General features: G+C 46.4%; 1 protein-coding gene across 1 annotated transcript in view; it reads right to left on the bottom strand.

The window, feature by feature from the left end:
- Positions 1 to 1,022, bottom strand: part of MYH9 (myosin heavy chain 9) — an 89,685-nt gene extending 88,663 nt beyond the window's left edge. Inside the window, exon 1 of the mRNA XM_044226625.1 lies at positions 851 to 1,022. The gene's annotated coding sequence lies outside the window, so the exon portion shown is untranslated. The remainder of the gene's footprint in view (positions 1 to 850) is intronic.
- Between the last annotated feature and the right edge of the window lie 16,723 nt (positions 1,023 to 17,745).

Here is a 17,745-nt window from a genome sequence, read left to right as displayed (position 1 = left end):
CCGGCCCGCTCAGATGGCTGCGGGCATTCCTGGGCCTTCCTCCGCCGGGTAGCGGAAGTCAAAAGTCAACGTCTGAGGAGCTGGGGGCAGGGGGAGGTTGGGGGGGGGGTCCTTCCTATCTCGCCTGGCACCCGCCGGGTCCCGGTCCCCCACGCACCCACCGCGCCTCCCCGTCCCCCTCCTCCGCCCAGCCGATCGCAGCCGGGCGAATGAGGAAGTCGGGAGCGGAGGGCGGAAACTGAGCCGAGTGCAATGTCTGCAGCAGGACAGTCCGATTCTGACTCAGGCGGACGCCCTGACAGCTGCCAAACGGTCCCCGCCTGCCCGTTACCTCCGTTTCGAAAACGCCTGGAAACTTCCAAAGCAGCCGCTGCCCCCGAGCCCCCCATCTCACGCTCGCTCGGTCCGGTCCTAGGGACAGCGGCTCCCCGGAAGGGGTTAAAAAGTTTGCCCAACTTGGGCTCTCCGCGAGGCGAGAGCGGGGCGCGTGCCCCGGCCGCAAGGGGAGGTCGAGGCTCCCGGTGCCTCGCCGGGGGAGTGCGCCGGGCAGGCAGGGGGAGGGGCGGAGGGTTTCCGGGGAGCGCCGGCCCCAAAGCCTTGGCCTGCTCCCGAGGCCCTGCCTCCAGCGGCGCCCTCCCCGAGCGTCGCGCAGGGGGTCCTCCGGCCGCTCCCGGAAGGATGCTGTGCCCCGGCCCAGGCCCGCAGCGTTCGCACCCCCCCTTGCCCCGCGCGCCGGTCGCCGACAGCGCAGAGGCCGAAAACCACACGTCCGGCCGCTCGCCCCAGACGCCGCGCGTCCCGTCGCCACCGCCCCCGCCCGGGGCGGGACCGGCCGGTGCGGCTAGCTCACCTGAACCTGGATCTGCGCCGGGGAACGGGCGCTGCTTCTCCCGAGAGGGCTTTCTCGAGCGCTCGGGCGACGGCGGGGTGGGGCGAGCACGCGAGGCGGGTGCTGCAGCAGGTCAGTCTCGCTCGGCCTTCCGTGCCCTGCCCGGGAGCCGCGGTAATCTGCGCGCCTCACCGCACCCAGCTCAGCTCCTCGCCGCCTTCCCGCCCCGCCCTTGCGGCCGCCCGCCTATTCCAGCCCGGCGCCGGCTCGAGGGCGGAGCCTGGAGGGACGTCACCGCCCCCTCGAACCGCCTCGCCCACTCCAGCCCGTCCCCGGTCTTGATGGACAGACACCTGGGGCCTGTAGGAAGGGGGTGGGCGGAGCCTCTGGGTCCAGCGGGGTGGGTATTCATCTTCGCCAACCGCCCCCACCTTCACCGGCTCCACCTTCCTCCGCGCTTCCTAGGCGGGAGCCCCGCCCCATAGGGCGGGCCCGACGAACAGCCAGGTTCCAGAGAGAGGATTGACACAGAGAAAGTCCAATCAGAAGGAGGAGGCTCGCAGAAGGCTCAGGCCGGGATTTTGGTGCATTGCCGAGGCGGGGCGAGGCAGGGCGGGAGCCGGCTGGGAAGGTCCGGGGCTCTGACACCCCGCCCCTCGAGCTGTTTTCCCGGTCCCATGTCATCCCACCAGAAGAACAGATATTAAGTACCATATATGGAAAAAGTGCTATTTTACATAATTATGATGGCCTGTGGGGGCGGGCATGGACTCAGCCCCGGATCCGGTGAGGGCGCCCTGAGTTCGATTCCTAACCCTGTCTTTAGAGTGGGCACGGCGCGGTCTTCCAGCCTTCAGAGCTGTCCTCTGTCCTCACAGGGATTCCTGGGGTGCACTTCCAAGCATTCTCACCTGCACGTGATTAATTCGCACACTTCTCTTTAGATATGTGTTACCAGTGTTTTCTTGGATGTTCTTTTTGGGTAGGCAAAGAGCCAGTCTTTTTGGTTACTGACTACTACACGAGGATAAAAACTTTTTTTATTAAGAAAATTTTTTTAGGGACTGGCTCAGTGGATAGAGCTTGAGACTCTTGATCTAGGAGTTGTGAGTTCAAGCCGCAGGTTGGACGTAGAGCATCCTAAATAATTTTTTTAATTTAAAAAAATTGTTTCGCAATACAAAAATTAAAAATTTTTAAAATTTTTTTGCCCTTATCTTTTAATCCATCTGGAATCTGGTTGTTGAGAGAGGGAGAAATCTAATACAATTTTCGCAATAGCCAGTTATCTATTCTTTATTCATCACCCTTCCAACTTGTATGTGCTTGAACCTGCTTCTGTGTTTGTATCCATTGACCTTTCTGTGTGTTCCTGTGCTATTTCCAAAATACTTTAATGATGGTAGCTTTATAATACATTTTCTATCTAGGAGGGCAAATTTCTCATGACACTTTCCTTTTGGAATGTTCATACTATTATGACTAAAACTATAACTTGAGGAAAAAAATGTATGATGTAAAAGCAAAAGAGCACTGGAAAAAAGAATTTTGCAACCCTAAGAATTACTACCAACAATATACAAAGAGCTCTTCTCAGTGATTAAGAAAAACCCTGAGTACTACAAAACAAAAATGGCCCTAAAAAAGGAACAGAAGTAAGAAAGAAGAAACATAAATGGCCAATAATTATGAAAAAAAATAATTATGAAAAAAAAGTTATTAGAGGGGCACCTGGGTGGCTCAGTGGGTTAAAGACTCTGCCTTGGGCTCAGGTTGTGATCCCTGGAGCCCTGCATCCCCAGCATCGGGCTCTCTGCTCAGCGGGGAGCCTGCTTCCTCCTTTCTCTCTGCCTCCCTCTCTGCCTACTTCTGGTCTCTGTCTGTCAAATAAATAAACAAAATCTTTAAAAAAATAAAATAAAAATAAAAAATTTAAAAATTTAAAAAAGTTATTAGAAATGCAAAGAAATGCAAACACAATATCACAAGATCCTATTTTTCACCTAACAAATTTTTAAAAATTAATGAAAGTATAAAAATGTCCCGTGTTGGCCAGGTTTAGAGATACAGGTAGGAAAATAAATTGATCAATTCTCTCGGAGAATTCACCATAAAAAAATAATTGGGAAAGTGAAAAAAGAGTGGTTTAAAAGGTACTCTTTTCAGGGCACCTGGGTGGCTCCGTGGGTTATGCCTGTGCCTTTGGCTCAGGTCATGATCTCAGGGTCCTGGGACCCAGGGATCCTGGAATCGGGCCCACATCTGGGCTATCTGCTCAGCGGGGAGCCTGCTTTCTCCTCTCTCACTCTGCCTGCCCCTGCCTACGTGTGATCTCTGTTTGTCAGATAAATAAATAAATAATCTTTTTTTTTTAAAAGGTACTCTTTTCAACATTGTTTAGAGTCACTAAATATTAGAAATAATTGTATAAGAGATTGATTGCATAAATGTTGACACATCTGTATGTTTCAGAATTAAATACCAAAAAAGTCACTAAAATTTTGTTTAGATATTTATTTATGATTTCAAATATACTAAGTAAAGAAAAGCAAATTATAGAATGCTATTATAAAAGATTTCATTTATTTTTGTGCAGTGTTTGTGTGTTTATCTGGGGTGTGTGTGTGCGCACATGTGTGTGTGTCTCAGAGAAACAGAAAATGAACTTTTAAAAGGATTATATTAAAGTGTAAATAAGGTTAATGTCTTGGTAGAAGGATTGTGACTTTTTTTCCTTTTGCTTATCTGTGTTTCTAACACAAATATCACTTGCATAATTTTATCAAAGATAGAAGAAAATTACTCACTCCGATGTCACCTCTTCGAAAATGTCCTCCGTGACCCTGCAGGCCAGTTGGTGCCTGTCCTTTGTACAATCACATCACCTTTCCCTTATCTCTCTCAATGCACATTAGATTTTAATCCTCCATCTCCTAGCTGTTTCCTCTGCCCAGGTTGGGAGCTGCCTGAGGACACAGAGGGACTGTGCCTTATTTGTCTCTGTGGACCTGGAACCAACACAAGGCCTGGCATAAAATAGTCCTTAGTGAATACTTGGGCAAGACTCAGCATCTATTTCCTTATCTGTAAAATGGGTATAATCACACCCTCACACCATTTATGGAAATAGTTCAGGATGGATCACAGTTCTAAATATAAAAAGCAAACAACAAAACTTCTAGAAGAAAGCATAGGAGAATTTCTCCATGACCTTGAAATAGGCAAAAATTTCTTAAGACACAAAAGTATAAACTATAAGAAAAGACTGTTAGATTGAACTTAATTAAGATTAAGAACTTCTGGTTGAAGAACTCAGTTGTTAAGTGTCTGCCTTCAGCTCAGGTCATGATCTCAGGGCCCTGGGATCAAGCCCCACATCGGGCACCCTGCTCAGAGGAAAGCCTGCTTCTCCCTCTCCCATTCTCCCTGCTTGGATTCCCTCTCTCGCTGTTTCTCTCTGTGTGTCAAATAAAGAAATAAAATCTTAAAAAAAAAAAAAAAAGATTAAGAACTTCTGTTCAACTTCTGTTCATCAAAAGAGACATTTAAAAGAGGGAAAAATCAGGGCACCTGGGTGTCTCAGTTGGTTAAGTGACTGCCTTTGGTTTGGGTCATTATCCCAGGGTCCTGGGATAGAGCCCCACATCAGGCTTCCTGCTCTGTGGGGGAGCCTGCTTCTCCCTCTGCCTCTGCCTGCTGCTCTCCCTACTTGTGCTCTCTCTTTCTCTGTTGTAAAAATACATTAAAAAAAAAAAAAAAAAAAAGACGGACAAGGTGCCTGGTGGGCTCAGTTGGTAGAGCAGGTGACTCGTGATCTTGGGGTTGGTTTTAAGTTCAGGCCCCAAGCTGGGGGTAGAGTTTACTTTAAAAAAAAAAAAAAGAGGGCACCTGGGAGGCTCAGTGGGTTAAAGCCTTTGCCTTCAGCTTAGTTCATGATCTCAGAGTCCTGGGATCGAGCCCCACATCAGGCTCTCTGCTCCGTGGGGAGCCTGCTTCCTCCTCTCTCTCCCTGCCTGCCTCGCTGCCTACTTGTGATCTCTGTCAAATAAATAAATAAAAATCTTAAAAAAAAGAAAAAAAGGAAGAAAGGAAGAGAAGACAGACAACCCAACTTTTTTTAAGTGGGCAAAGAGTTATATGGGCACTTATAAAAGATGATACCTAATTACCCAGGAAGCAACAAAAAGGTGCTAAACATCATGAGTTATCACGGAATGCCAATTAAAACCATAACAAGATAGCACTATCCCCAACCAGAAGGATTAAAATTAAGATACAAAATGTTGGCAAGAATGGGAGCTACTGGAACTCTCATAAATGGCTTGTGGGAGTGAGTGTAAGTTTCTACAACCACTCTGCGAAAGTGTTAGTTGAATATACGTGTATATCCAATGATCCAGCAAGCCACCCTTAAGCATATACCTAACAAAAATGAGTACAAAACAAAAGTAGGTACAAAAATGTTCATAGCAGATTAAAATAGCCAAAAACCAGGAGGAGAGAAGAATACCAACGGTGAAAAAAATATATGGAGTATGTTCATGCAATGGACTAACACAGAGAAGGGGAAAAAAATAGTTAGCCTTAAAGAAATATGAAAATGTGGGGCTCCTGGGTGGTTCCGTCGGGTTAAGTGCCTGACTTCAGCTCAGGTCATGATCCCGGGATTCCAGGGTCAAGTCCCTCATCGGGATCCCTGCTCAGCAGGGAGCCTGCTTGTCCCTCTGCCTGCTACTCCCCCTACTTGTGCGCTCGCTCTCTCTCTCTCTCTCTCTGACAAAGAGATACATAAAATCCTTAAAAAAAAAAAAATACAAAGATGTCAATGTCCGTGAACTGACAAATGAATGAACAAAACGTAGCATCTTTGTACAATGGAATATTAGCTAGAAAAAGGAAGGAAGCCCTGACACTTGCCACAACAAGGTTGAGCCTTAAAGACAGAATGATGAGTGAAAGCAGCCAATCACAAAAGAACACATTGTTTAATTTCAAGTATGTGAAATGTCCCGAATAGGCAAATCTATAGAGACAGAAAGCAGGTTAGTGGTTGCCAGAGGCTGGGGAGAAGAAGAAATGAGAAGTCACTGCTAATGGCTAGGAGGGTTGGGTTTCTTTGGGTATTTGTTTTGTTTTGTTTCTTTGTTTTTTTTGAGGCAATGAAAATGTTCCGAAATCAGATTGTGGTGGCAGTGGCATACTCCATGACTATGCTAAAAGCCTACTGAATTGTATACTTTAAGGAGTTGGGTTTTTTTTTCTTTTTTTCTTTTTTTTTTTTTTTAGACACAGACACAGAGAGAGTGCAAGCGAGCAGAGGAGAGGGAGATCATCTCCAGCAGACTCCACACTGAGCACAGAGCCCAACACAGGGCTCGATCGAAGGACCCTGAGATCAGGACCAGAGCAAAAACCAGGAGTCGAATGCTTAACTGACTGAGCCACCCAGGTGCCCCTGAATTGTATATTTGATTTACTTATGTATTTATTTATTTTTAAATAGGCTCCACACCCAATGAGAAGGTTGAACTCACAACCCTGAGACCAGGAGTCACAGGCTGTGCTTGGTTCCCTCCCCTCCTGTCATTTTTTAAATTTTATACTTTAAGAGGATAAACTTTATGGTACATGACATATCTCTATTACGCAGTTGTTTTATTGTTGTTGTTGTTGTTGTTTTAAAGATTTTATTTATTTATTTGACAGAGATCACAAGTAGGCAGACAGGCAGGCAGAGAGAGAGAGATGAGGAAGCAGGCTCCCTGCTGAGCAGAGAGCCTGATGTGGGGCTTGATCCCAGGACGCTGGGATCGTGACCTGAGCCCAAGGCAGAGGCTTTAACCCACTGAGCCACCCAGGCGCCCCCGTTTTGTTGTTTTTAATGACGGAATCTCACAGACACACTGTTGAGTAAGAGTTTAGATTAAAAAAAAAAAAAAGTAGCTACTGTATGAGTCTGTCTATGTGAAGTTCTTAAACAGGCAAAATCAGGGTGCCTAGGTGCCTTAGTCCTTAAGCTCTTCGTTGGCTCAGATGATGATCCCAGGGTCCTGGGATCAAGCCCCACATTGGGCTCCCTGCTCAGTGGGAAGCCTGCTTCACCCTCTCCCTCTCCCCCTGCTTGTGCTCCCTCTCTCACTGTGTCTCTCTCTGTCAAATAAAAAAATAAAAACTTTAAAAATAAATAAATAAATAAATAAAACAGGCAAAATCGATCTCTAGCCACAGAAGCCAGAATGGAGGTTCCCTCTGAAGGGAATTCATGAATGGGACAGGCCCAAGGGAGTCTTCTGGAGTACTGGAATGTTCTATATCTTGGTCTGGTTGGTGGTTACTCTGGGTCTACACATGTAAAGTTTATTGATTTGTGCTCTTATGACTTGTGTGCTATGCTAACTGTAAATTATACTTCAATGAATAGGAAAGTAATAAAATAAAATAGAATAAAATTAATAAAATAAAATATAATTCATTAGTAAAGATGGATAAAGAGCACGAGTCCTTTCTACTATTGTTGCAATTTCTTATAAGTTTTATATATATATAAAATATATATATAAATATGTATATTTTAAGTAAGCTCCATGCCCAGCGTGGCGCTTAAGATGGGGCTTGAACTCACAACCCTGAGATCAAGACCTGAGCTGAGATCAAGAGGCAGATGCTTAACCAACGGAACCACCCAGGCGCCCCTCTATAAGTTTTTTAATTACACAAAATTAAGTTACCAATAACATAAAGAAAGTAGTATGATTTGAATTATACTCTATCTACAGTTTTGTATTCCTGCTAATTATTTTTCTCTTCAACATCTTGGGAGCTCACCCACCTATAAACATATTTTGGATTTCCCCAACCTAAAAACAAATCAGAGGGGCGCCTGGGTGGCTCCGTTGGTTAAGCATCTGCCTTTGGCTCAGGTCATGATCTCAGAGTCCTGGGATCAAGTCCTGCATCAGACTCTCTGCACAGAGGGGAGCCTACTTCTCCCTCTGCTCCCCTCCTGTGCTCTCTCTCACTATCTCTGCCTTTCTCTCGCAAATAAATAAATAAAATTATAAATAAATACAGAAATGGCAGATAATGGACTGTTATCTAAAATATACAAAGAGGGGCGCCTGGGTGGCTCAGTGGGTTAAAGCCTCTGCCTTCGGCTCAGGTCACGATCTCAGGGTCCTGGGATCCAGTCCAAATCATTCTCTGCTCAGCAAGGAGCCTGCTTCCCCTCTCTCTCTGCTCTGCCTCTCTGCCTGCTTATTATCTCCCTCTGTTAAATAAATAAATAAAATCTTTAAAAAATATATACAAAGAACTCTTAAAGCTCAGCAAGAGAATGACAAGATTAAAAAATGAGCCAAACACCTTAACAGTCACCTCATCAAAGAAGAAACACAGATGGCATCAGAGCAATGCAAATGACAATGAGGTATTACTACACGCCTATTAGAATGGACAAAATCCAGTACACTCAAAACACCAAATGCTGGCAAAGCTGGCGGGTAATAGGAACTCTCTTTGATTGCTGGCGGGAATACAAAGGGACTTTGGAAGACAGTGTTTGGCAATTTCTTACAAAACTAAACATACTCTTACCGTATGATCCAGGGATTCGGCTCCTTGGTATTTACTTAAAGGAGTTGAAAACTTACATCCACACAAAACCCGGCATACATATATACACAGCAGCCTTACTCAAAATTGCCAAAACCTGAAAATAACCAAGATGTAGGTGAACAGATAGATTATGGTACACCAGACAAGGATATATCACTCATCACTAAAAAGAAATGACTGAAAAAGAAAGAAAGAAAGAAAGAAAGCTATCAAATCATGAAAAGACATGGAGGAAACTTAAATGCATATCACTGATTGAAAGAAGCCTGTCTGAAAAGGCTACATTCTGTGGCATTCTGACTGACATTGACAGATGACATTCTGGAAAAAACAAAACTGTGAGGACAGCAAATGGGGTTGGTGCTCCCCCTGCTTATTCTGCTTTCTCTCTGTCAAAGAAATAAATAAAATCTTGAAAAAAATTATTTATTTATGTAATCTCAACACAAGTTTCAAACTCACAACCCTGGCATCAAGAATTGCCTGTATCTGTGGATCTTAGCCCTCCTCCCCTCCCCTCTTCTTGGTCTGTGCCCTTTCTCCTGGGCTTCTACTCCACTCCCCCCCCCCCGACTTTGAGATATTATCTCTATGGAAATGACTTCCAAATCTGTATCTCCAACCCCAGCCACATCCTGACATTGGGTCTATTTTTTTAATGTATTTTTATTGTCATATAACACATGTAAGATAAAATTTACCACCTAACTGTTGCTTTATTGTTTTTGTTTTAAAGATTTTATTTCCCTTGTCAGAGAATGAGAAAGAGAGAGAGAGAGAGCAAGCAGGGGGAGCAGCAGGCAGAGGGAGAAGCAGGCTCCCCAAGAAGCAGGGAGCCCATTGTGGGACTTGATCCCAGGACCCCAGGATCATGTCCCAAGCCAAAGACAGACACTTAACCAACTGAGCCACCCTGGCATCCCACATTCACCATTTTTGACTCCACTATCCATCTCCAAAACTCTTTTTATCTTGCAAAACCGAAACTGTGCACCCATTGAATTGTAACTCCCATCCCGTCCCACCTCACCCCAACTCCTGCAAAACCACCATTCCATCTTCTGTCTGTAGGACGATGACTCCTCTACGTCCCCTCCAATCATATAGTATTTGTCTTTCTGTGTCTGACTTATCTCACTGAGCATAATGTCTATAACAGGTGTTAGAATTTCCTTCTTTATTAATGCTGAATTCTATCCCATTGTAGGTATACACCATGTTTTGTTCATCCATTCATTCACTGGTGGACACTTGGGGCACTTCCCCATTTTAGCTACCATGAGTAATATTGCTACAAACATGGCTATACCCATCTCTCTTCTGTTTTGAATTCTTTGGGGTATATACTCAGCAGTAGAGTTGCTTGATCACGTGGTATTTCTAATTCTATTTATTTATTTATAGGACTCGCCATACATACTGTTTTCCACAATGGCTGTACCACCTGACCTTCCCACCGACAATGTGCAAGGGTTTCAGTTCCTCCACATCGTCCCAACATTTGTTATTTCCTGGTGTCTTTTTCCTTAATTTAAAAAAACAAAAAACAAAAAACAAAAAAAACAAGGGCACCTGGGTGGCTCAGTGGTTAAGCATCTACCTTTGGCTCAGGTCATGATCCCAGGGTCCTTGGAAAAAGCCCCACAGCCAGCTCCCTGCTCGATGGGAAGCCTGCTTCTCCCTCTCCTACTCCCCCTGTTCATGTCCCTCTCTTGCTGTCTCTGTCAAATAAATAAATAAAATCTTTTAAAAGAATGTACTGTCAATAAAGGAATATATTTACAAGAGGAAAATAGGTGACATTTTTTCGGGTTTTGAACAGCAGTCATCCTAACTGATGTGAGGAGGTATCTCATTGTAGTTTGGATTGGCATCTCCCTGATGAGACATGTTGAGCATCAATCATCTCATGGGCTTTTTGGCCATTTGTAGGTCTTCTCTGGAGAAACATCTACTCATGTCCTCAGCCTATTTTTTAATTGGGTGGTTTGTTTCTTGGTGTTGAGTTTTTTGTGTTTTTTTTTAATATTTATTTATTTGACAGACGGAGATCGCAAGGAGGCAGAGAGGCAGGCAGAGAGAGGGGGAAGCAGGCTCCCTGCTGAGCAGAGAGACTGATGCAGGGCTCGATCCCAGGACCCTGAGATCATGACCAGAGCCGAAGGCAGAGGCTTAACCCACTGAGCCACCCAGGCGCCCCCTTGGTGTTGAGTTTTAAGAGTTGTCTATATGTTCTAGATATTAATCCCGTATCAGATATACGATTTTTAAGTATTTTCTCTCAGTTTGTGGGTTGCCTTTTTACTCTATTGATAGTAGATAATGAGGCACAAAGGTTTTTGATTTTTCCTAAGTTTTAATTGCCTATGTTTTTGTTGCATGTGTTTTTCGGTCTTTTTATCTTAATCGACATTATTTTTTAATGCTAGAACAACACATCCTAGACTAGACAGAATACCTTGGGGAGGATATACAAGAAGTGAGGGACATGGAGGTTTTTTCCTTAGAACTGGGGGGCTAGGAAATTGGGGTGGGAGAATTTTCACTGAAAAACCCTTTTAAATCTCTTACATTTAGACTCATCGGAATGTATTATCTACTTATAAATCAAACCTAAATATGAAAACATATGCTACATATTAAAATAGACATATAGGGGTGCCTGGGTGGCTCAGTCAGTTAGGTATCCTGGAAAGGAGCCAGACACCAGGCTCCCTGCCCAGTGGAGAGTCTGCTTCTCCCTCCCCCTGCTCTTGTGCTCTGGATCACTGTGCCTCTCTCTCTCTCCTTCTCAAATAAATAAATAAATAAAAACCCAAAAATATATATATATACATATAAAATAATACAAATTCATTTTTAAAGTTACAAAATATTTTTTTAAAACACAGAAAAATATCTAAATTACCTATAGTTCTCTTACCCAAGACTCTCTATGTGTTTCCCTATTGTTCGGTGTCTAAACAATGAACTCCCACCATCCTGGTTCCTGCCAAACCTGTCTGTGCACCTGACTTCAGCTCTACTCACATTTCCAGCCTCTCCATGCCAATCGGACTCAAACCCAGAGGCCTCCCTCGGCCTCCCTCTTCCCTAGGAGCCTTCAGTCCTCCGGAGACCATCTCACCCAGGCTTTTTTCCTTCTTGCTAGACTCTCACTGCCTTCTGTCGCTTGCCCTTTCTTCCTCGCCTCCAGACAATGACCTTAGCGTCAGAGGTCTCCTCCCACTTCCCCTCTCCCCCGGATTTTCACATCCTGAGTTGATTGCGATGAAGTTTAGCTAAAAGCATCAGCCCAGCCCAGATTTACTGAGCCTTTCTGGGCAGGCATGGTGCGGAGGACTTGGCACAAAGATTACCTTATTACATCCTCATCTCAGCCCTTTGATGTGGGTACTATTACTCTCCCCCATTTCCCAGATGTGTAAACCGAGGCACAGAGGCGTCAAATAATGTGCCTAAAACCACAGCAGATCTCTCAGATTCTAATAACGTTCTAGTTACGATTTGTTCATTACTCTCAACAGCCCAATTGTTATTCTGACTTTTTTTCTCCTCCTTTTGCAGAGGGGAACACTGGAGCCCGGAAGTGACTTGATCAGAGTCTTTGGGCTTATAGGTGGCTGCACTGGGATTTGAATCCAGATACTCTGGTGGCACAATATCCAAAAGCTCTCTCTTGGTAGCCTGCCCTGGCCCTCTGTGACCCTAGAGCACCTCCCATTTTTATCCAGCCCAAGAATCTTTCTAGAAGCTTTCTGGGCAACTCCTACACTGAGAGCCTGGCTGGCGGGTGGGGGGGGTGGCGGTGGGAGAGGGTGATAGAAGAGGGGGCATCCAATAGTTTCCAACCTTCTGGTAAGCCCTGATGGGTGTCCAGCCATCAGACACAAGAATCCCCGGCAAGATTTTATTTATTTATTTTTTAAAGATTGTATTTCTTTATTTGACAGAGAGAGACACAGCGAGAGACAGAGAGAACACAAGCAGGGGGAGTGGGAGAGGAAGAAGCAGGCCTCCCACTGAGGGAGCCCAATGCCGGGCTCGATCCCAGGACCCCAGGATCAGGATCTGAGCCAAAGGCAGACACTTAATAACTGAGCCACCCAGGTGCCCCCCACCCCGGCAAGATTTTAATGAAGGCAGCCTCAGGAGGTGTATCCTGAGCACCTGTATTTTATAAATCTGTTATTCATGCAGCAAATGATTACTCAGCACCCGTCACATGTACTCCCTCACTGGGCCCAAGCCTTCTCCTTCCCTGGAATGGCACTCAGGGCTCTCCAGCATGTGCCCCGTGAACCTAGTGCAATGTCTCTCATGCCCAGCAGACATCTTCTGTCTCCAGGATCTCCAGACTCCACTCAAGATCTCCATGTCCCCCTTTCTCTTACGTCTTCAAGGGTGATGAGTCCCTCAGGAGGCCTCTCAGACCCTTCCAGGGGGAGCAGAAGTCCTCCCCTGTGCTCCCACCGCACCCTGGGCTTGCTTCCATCATGGATGGGACTCTCAAGCCAGGGCTTTGTTGCTGTTGATATCCCCAGGACCTGGTGTGGTCAAACGTTTGAGGAGCAAATGAACAAATCAATAAGCTAATAAAATAAGAACAGGGGCGCCTGGGTGGCTCAGTCAGTTAAGCATCTGCCTTAGGCTCAGGTCATGATCTCAGGGTCCTGGGATCGAGTCCTCCCTGCTCAGCAGGGAGTCTGCTTCTCCTTCTCCCTCTGCCCCCTTCCTCCTCCCCACCTCCAATTCATGCTCTGTCTCCATCTCTCTCTCTCTCTCAAATAAATAAATAAAATCCTTAAAAAAAAAAAAAAAAAAACCCTAAGAATAGAGGTGAAAACAGTACACGAAGACTAAGAAATACAATTATCCATTCATGGGTGCCCCATGGTATCTTACCACAGATGGGTGCTGAAGAATAAATAACCATTCTTTTGGGGGTTTGGAGGGGTGTTTTTGGACAGTTTTTTTTTTTTTAATTTTTTTTTGGACAGTTTTATTGAGATAGAATTCACATACCATACATTTTACTCATTTCAAGTGTACAGCTAGTTTAGTGGTTTTCAGTACGTTCGCAGGATTGTGCAACCACCAGCACTCTTTAATTCCAGAACATTTTCATCACTCCAGAGAAACCCCATATCCATTAGTCGTTGGTCCCCGCCACACCCCTACCATCTCCCCCAGTCCCAGCCAGCCGCTCCTCTGCCGTCTGTCTGCCTTTGCCTATTCTGCACATTTCACATACATGGAGTCATGCAGTCTGTGGTCTTTTGTGTCTGGCATGAGTCTTCAAGGGTTGTGTCTGTTGGAGGACGCATCCGGACTGCCTTCCTTCTTCCCACGCTGTGTTTCCCCGACTTGCCCGATGACGGTCCCCGACCTTCACGCGCATACGTAGCGTTTAGCTTCTGCAGCAACATTTTCATCCCATCTCACTGCGTCTGGACGGTTACTGTTGGAGGAGGACCGTGTTGATCCCCATCGTGCGGACAAGTCAAGTGAGGCTCGACAGAGCAATGGTGTCTCTGTCAGAGACCACGGGCCGTTCGGCGGCAGTTGTAACTCAAAACCCTTTTTCTCTGGGCCCATTCTGTCTCCCTCCACCATCCAGTTGATATCACATGTCTCTTTTTCCCTCGTAGGCCCGCTGTTCTGGGCGTCCACAGTGCCCTATGGCCACCAGGCCTTGGGCACACAGACGTTTGGGCGTGTGCTCGAGGTTTTAAGTCTTTATCTTTCTTGTCTGGGTTTATAAGCCAAAGGTCTGCCCTCACCCCAGTCTCAGAGCAGACAGGCCATTTCTACATCCTGGGTGTGGGTGGCGAGGACATGGCCAGAGGAGACGGTGCCCTGGGAGTCCTGGGAGCCTCGCTGTCCACACTGCATGAGAGGGCCCTCTCACAGACCTTCCGACAGCCACTTCCTTCTCCTCGCCATGCCCCTTCCTCTCCGACCACGGAGCACCTTCACAGCACTTATAAGCACACTGGGGTTCCATGTGTTTTGCATCCACTCCCCCAAATCTGGGAGCTCTGGACGGCTCCTAATCATCAGCTCCGGGGTCCTAATCATCTCTGTATCACAGAAAGTAATGCTTCCTAGAATTCAGCCAGTGTCGGTGGCATGGATGGATCGCCCCATGCTCTAATAATAGTGCCTACAAGGGGCACCTGGTGGGCTCAGTCAGTAGAGCATCAGACTCTCTTGATCTTGATCTGATGAGTTTGGGCCCCATGTGGGGTGTAGAGATTACTTTAAAAAAAAAAACCCAAAACTAATAATAATAGTGCCTACGATCTATTGCGTGCTTACCACAAGACATTTTATCCTGACAGCAACGCTCTGATGTGGTATCCAATCTCCTTTTCGCAGAAAAGGTAAAGTTGACAGGCTCAAGGTCATAGACAGTGTAACAGACCTGGGATTTTACTCTAGACTGATTTAGGGAGCCTGGGTGGTTCAGTTGGTTAAGCAGGTGACTTTTTTTCTTTTTTAAGATTTTATTTATTTATTTGACAGAGAGACATCACAAGTAGGCAGAGAGGCAGGCAGGGGGTGGGGGGAGCATCCCAGGACCCCGAGATCATGACCTGAAGTGAAGGCAGAGGCTTAACCCACTGAGCCACCCAGACGCCCCATGACCTTTTTTTTTTTTTAGATTTTATTTATTTATTTGTCAGATAGAGAGGGAGAGCTGCAGGCAGAGGGTAACTGACTGAGCCACACAGGCGTCCAGAATGTGACTCTGGATTTCAGCCCAGTTCATGTTCTCAGGGTCCCCAAGCTGGACTCAAATCCACACTCAGCAGGGAGTCTGCTTAAGATTCTCTCTCTCCCTCTCCCTCTGCTCCTCTCCCAACCCCGTGCTTTCTCTCTCTCTCAAATAAATAAGTAAATCTTAAAAAAAAAAAGAAATCTAGACTATTTGTCTCCTACTGTGCTTCTCTTTACCACCAGCGGGTCCCCTCAAAGGGCAAGTGGGAACTGAGAATCAGACCTTTGGGAGTGCATGAGTTATTTTATTTAGAAAGCACCCTAGAGCATGGGGCCGAGGGAGAGGGAGGAGAGAAGCAGACTCCCAGCAGAGCTTGGAGCCTGAGGCAGGGGCTGGGTCCCAGGACCCTAAGATCTTGACCCAAGTCAAAATTAAGAGTGGGATGCCCAACTGATCGAGCCACCCAGGAACCTCCCAGAATGGATGATTTGGGGGGGGGGGGACAGGATTGCCCAAAGCTTCTCAAATTCTACTCACCTGTGATCTCTACCAGGAGATCCTACGTCAGGTCTCAAGAAAGAAACCAGCTCAGAGAGGTAAAGTGTCTACGCAAAACACACAGCTCAGTGGAAGGACCCGCCCTCAAGGCCAGACCTGCCTGTTTGCAAGGGCAAGCTGGCTTCCATCTCACCGTCACTGAATAGCTATTCCCCATGGCATTGCTCAGACGGAGGGCTCAGTTACGGTTATGGAGCAGCTTTAGAAGTAAATTAATAAATTCAAATCATGGAGAAACACAACCCCTTGTCCCTTGCACATGGGTGCAGCCACTTTGGAAACAGCATGGCGGTTCCTCATTCTACTAAACAGTTATCATCTGATCTAGAAATTCCATGCCTAGGTACTGACCCAGGAGAAATGGAGATGTATGTCCACACGATCCCGTGTCACAGCAGCATTATTCGAAGGAAAGAACTCAATGTCCACGAACTGATGAATGGGTAAGCAAAATGTAGCCTCTCCATACAACGGGATGTTATTTGACAATAAAAAGGAATGAAATTCTGCCGTGTGTTACAACACGGATGAACCCCTCCCTCTTTGAGGAAGTGAAGGACGCCAGTCACCAAAGACCGCATAGGGTGTGATCCCATGTATAGGAAATGTCCAGAATAGGCAAATCTATAGAGTCACAAAGTAGAGGAGTGATTGCCAGGGGCTGAGGGGAGGACAGAATGGGGAGTGACTGCTAATGGGTGTGGGGGTTTTTGGGGGGATGACAAAAATGTTTTGGAATTTGTTAGTGGTGACAGGTGCACAGCTCTGTGACTGTATTATTGAAAACCATTGAACTGTACACTTTAAAAGGGTGAATTTTATGGTATGTGAATTATATATCAATAAAGTTGTTATAAAAAGAATAAAACTAAATAAAAATGAAGTGACCTTTGTCATCCATGGACACAGGAGCTTGAAGGTCAGAACCACCGGCCGCTGGACCCCTCCCACGCCCATGCTTTGACAGATCGGATCGTGGCCTCCTTTGAGCCCCATGCATGGCCCCTGCAGGCACCCTTGGCCTGTTTGACTAGTGGGAGTGTCCCTCCCCCACTCCTAAGTCACATTTGGTCCTAGTTCACTTCTGTGCGGCAAAGAACTTCATGGTCCTAGTGCATCCCTTGCTGGGAGGTCAGGCCACATGGTGTGACGTTGGTCCCAAGATGGGCGAGCCACCTTAGCAGCCCAGCCCAGCTGGGTGGGCAGAGAATCAGGATGACATCACAGGATTTCAGCCATTCCGAGCAAATGCAGCTGGGACCCCCCCCCCGTTCCCCCCTGTTCCCCCACTGTGCTAAAGCAGCTGGAACAGAAAGACAAACACGAGGAGGGATCTGACTGACAGCCAGATATCTGAGTTTGAATCTCTGCTCTACCATCACCTACCAGCTGGGTGGTCCCAAGCATTCTCTTAATGGCCTGGAGGCTCCAGTTGGTCACCTGAAAAAACAAGGGTGATGATCTCAACCTCACAGGATACTGAGAAGTTCCTGGTTATCCACACTGGATTGTCCATGGAGCCCAGTGGCCTCAGCATCCCTGGGAGCTTGCTAGAAATGCAGACTCTTCGGGTGCCTGGGTGGCTCCCTCGCTAAGCATCAGCCTTAAGCTCAGGTCATGATCTCAAGGTCTTGGGATGAGTCCTATATTAGGCTTCCTGCTCAGCAGGGAGTCTGCTTCTCCCTCTGCCCCTCCCCCCAGCTTGTGTGCGTGCGCACGCGTGCTCGCTTGCTCGCTCTCATTCTCAAATAAATAATTTGCTCTCTCTCTCTCTCATTCTCAAATAAATAAATAAAATCTTTAAGAAAAAAAAAAAGAAATGCAGGCTCTCGGGCCCCAGCCTTGACCCCCGAAATCAGAACCTACATTTTAACTCAGGCCCAGGGGATTCGTATGAAGGCAAAATTTGAGAAGCGCTGGTGAGAATTGAGCAAGACTAGGCAGGTGAACGCCTGGTCCACACTAGGTGCCACCCGCATGGATGTTACGGTGTTTTATTGATATTTAGAAAGAGGATTTT

The sequence above is a fragment of the Neovison vison genome, chromosome 12 (genome assembly GCF_020171115.1).
Source record: "Neovison vison isolate M4711 chromosome 12, ASM_NN_V1, whole genome shotgun sequence".
Classification (NCBI taxonomy): Eukaryota; Metazoa; Chordata; class Mammalia; order Carnivora; family Mustelidae; genus Neogale; species Neogale vison.
Note: the sequence above shows the minus strand (reverse complement) of the source record. Positions and strands in the feature narration are given on the sequence as shown.